The sequence below is a fragment of the Myotis lucifugus genome, unplaced genomic scaffold (assembly GCF_000147115.1).
Source record: "Myotis lucifugus unplaced genomic scaffold, Myoluc2.0 scaffold_0, whole genome shotgun sequence".
NCBI classification, from domain to species: Eukaryota; Metazoa; Chordata; class Mammalia; order Chiroptera; family Vespertilionidae; genus Myotis; species Myotis lucifugus.
Window position 1 is genome coordinate 4,863,507 of NW_005871048.1, and position 3,415 is coordinate 4,866,921.

The window sequence follows — 3,415 nt, forward strand, 5'->3', positions numbered from 1 at the left end:
GGCTGTAGCCAGGGGCCAAGGGAGGGAAATAGGCCCTCCTCCCATGCATCCCTTGGTCACACAGAACCAAGACAGGATTCCTTTCTCTGGGGCTGGCTCTCTTTCAAAGGGCAGTGCTTAGTTATTATTCTCTTTAATGGAAGCCTATTTTGGGTGCTTATTTTAAACAAAATTCAGAGGAATATTCTACATTTAGGAAAGGAGATTTTTATTGATTTTTAATGAAGGAGTGGGGGCAGCCAGAGTGTTAAATTCCTCCTGTCCCCATCATGTTCCCTCACACCATCCTCTTCTATTTTCTTCAAAGCATTTCTTATTATCTGAGATTATCACATTTATTTACTTGTTTACTTACTTATTTTTCAACTTCACTAGAATATAAACTCTATGACAGCAGGGACTTTGATGCATATAACAGATATTCCTTGGGTTCCTATAACAGAGCTTGGCACACAATGGATATTCGTTGAAGTAATTAATGAATGAATATTGGTAATACGGTGAATGTCCAGAAATAGCTTCTTCTAAACAGATATATCAACACTTGGTAGATTTTTTATTCTATAATTCTATATTTAAATAATATAGACATGACCTGATTATTTTGATTATTGTTTCTTATAAGTATCAATCCATTAGAATAATACCTGGAGAAAGGGATGATTCACATCACGGGTGGGGACATTGTAAGCTAGTGTCCATTGATTCTCTACATCCACTTTATCATGCTATACTAAAGGTGAAAAATCATATGCATATAAATGACACTGAATCAGTGCAAGATACTAACGTGAAGTTAGAATTCTGAAACAAAGTTTAGTCTAGGTTCTGGGTAGCTTACAGTGGTCAAATTTATTAATTTGTGTGTGTGTGTATGTGAGTGTGTGTGTATGTGAGTGTGTGTGTGAGTGTGAGTGTGTGTGTGTGTGTGTGTGTGTGTGTGTGTGTGTGTGTAAGTCATACACTGCAACTACCAACTAGTCTGTGAATCAAGGACACGTGTTGTACTTATTCTTACTGTCCCTCTCTTCTTTGGAGGTCATGGATCACAGTGGTTGAGCATGTGGACTTAGGACTTATGCAGGCCAAGCTCCAACTCTCCCATTATGCCTCCCTTACCTCCTCCCCAGAATGGGATAATAGTTCCAATTTCATTGTGTGTGTAGATATGTGTGTAAGAGAAAAATTTCGAGGCGAGTTATGTAAATCACCTAGCATCATGCCTGGCCCATAGTACTCAATAGAAGTTAGCTGTAACGTAGTGGTAGCAGTAGTAGTGGCAGTGGTAGAATTATTATTATCTTATTGCTTATTCCCAAGCATATTTTGGTTAGTCAGTCTTTTTAAAATATATATATTTTTACTGATTTCAAAGAGGAAGGGAGAGGGAGAGAGAGAGAGAAACATCAATGATGAGAGAGAATCATTGATTGGCTGCCTCCTGCACACCCACAACCCAGGCATGTGCCCTGACTGGGAAACAAACCATGATCTCCTGGTTCATAGGTCGATGCTCAATGACTGAGCTATGCCGGCCCAGCTGGTTAGCCAGTCTTAACAGCGATTTCCAACCTTTTTCATCTCATGGCACATATAAACTAATTACTAAAATTCTGCAGCACACCAAAAAATATATATTTTGCTGATCTGACAAAAAAAAGGTATAATCTGATTCATTCACACTGGACAGTTGTTGTTGTGTTGGCTGTTGTTAATTTTTTATTTGCCAATCTAAGGGAAAAGAGGTCAGTGCCCCTGACTAGCCAGGTATTGCATGTTTTAAAAATTCTTGTGGCACACCGGTTGAAAGTTGCTGTTCTAGAATCTATCTTTATGTCTTCATTATCTGTGTCTCAAGGTCTTGCTTCAGATAGCCTGTTCTTTCCTTTAGAATTTGTATGGCTCAGTTTTGCTCTTTTATTAGAATCAATTATTCAATAAATGTACCTTTACTCATGGACGTCCATGAGGTTCATTTAGTCTTCTAGGATTGTATTGAAAGTATTACATATGTCCCCCTTTTCCCCCCATTGACCACTTCTAGCCCACACTGTCCCCTGCCCCAGGCCTTCACCACCCTATTGTCTGTGTGTCCATGGGTTATGCATACATGCATACAAGTTCTTTGGTTGATCACTTCCCACCCATCTACCCTTCCCCACTTTCCCTCTGAGATTCCACAGTCTGTCTTATGCTTCTGTCTCTGGATCTATTTTGCTCATCAGTTTATTTTGTTCATTAGATGGAATCCCAGGTTCTTAATCTAGCCACCACCTTCAGCCAGTCTCTCACTTTAGACTTACAGTGGTTTCAGAACAGCTTTGAGTAATCTTGCCACTGTCTCAAATGTGTGGTCTTAGACAAAACACATGCAAGCTGAGTTTCCATGTTTTGGGCTGCAAAATTAAGGGAGTTGGATTAGAATAGTCTCTGAGTTCTTTTTCATCTAAAAATATTTGATTCTAATTATATCATATATTCTTTACTCCTATACCTGTGCAGTTTACATTTTCAAGGAATTTTTACTGTAACAAAATGTTCAACCGCACTTTATTTTATCAAATGTTAAAATAACTGATCTAGATTCCATATTTGCTATTATGTCTTTATCTCAACATCTCTCTATAGCTATCAGTTTTTAATATATCAGTTTCTTAGGCTCATATGTATAGAACTGTTTTGACTCTATCAATTCATACTAGAAATACAATTTTAGTGTATAATACTAGCAATTTTATTATACCTACTTGTAAAATCCATGACAGTTAAGATGCGATATCATCCAACTACAGGTGTATTTGATAGTTTCACTGGTTAAGTTACAAAATGAAAATGCATTGCATTTACAGATGGTTTTATGTTTTAAAAGTACACATTAACTCCTATGACCCTCACAAGAAACTAATGAGGTAAGTAGAGCAAGCTTTATTGTCCCAGTTTATAACAAAGAAAAATTAGGGCACAGCAGAATACTTAAGTGGCTTGCCCTAGGCGCCACAGTTGATTAGTGACATCTAGGACAAGAACTCAGGATTCTAACTCAGGTTCTTTCCATGGTGTCTGCCCCCGTTCTCAGCCAGCTTGCTCATTCCACTCGGTGCAAGTGCAGAGCTCCAAATCTTCCACAGGTGTAAGAGACCCCTCTTACCCACCAGCCACATTGCTTTGCTTGGGAAAAATTAGGTAAGAAATTATTATATAAAAATAGGAAAAAATATATATATATATAATAAAAGGCCAGGACCATAAGTGTAATGACTAGAACGACCGCTCGACCAGTCGCCATGAGGTGCATTGACCACCTCTCGGTCCCGCCCCCCACCTCCCCACAGGCTCTGATCACAGCACAGCAAAGGGGGAACCACGGCAAACGGGGGTTGGTGGCAGGGTGGGACTGGGGACTGTTGAGCGGCAG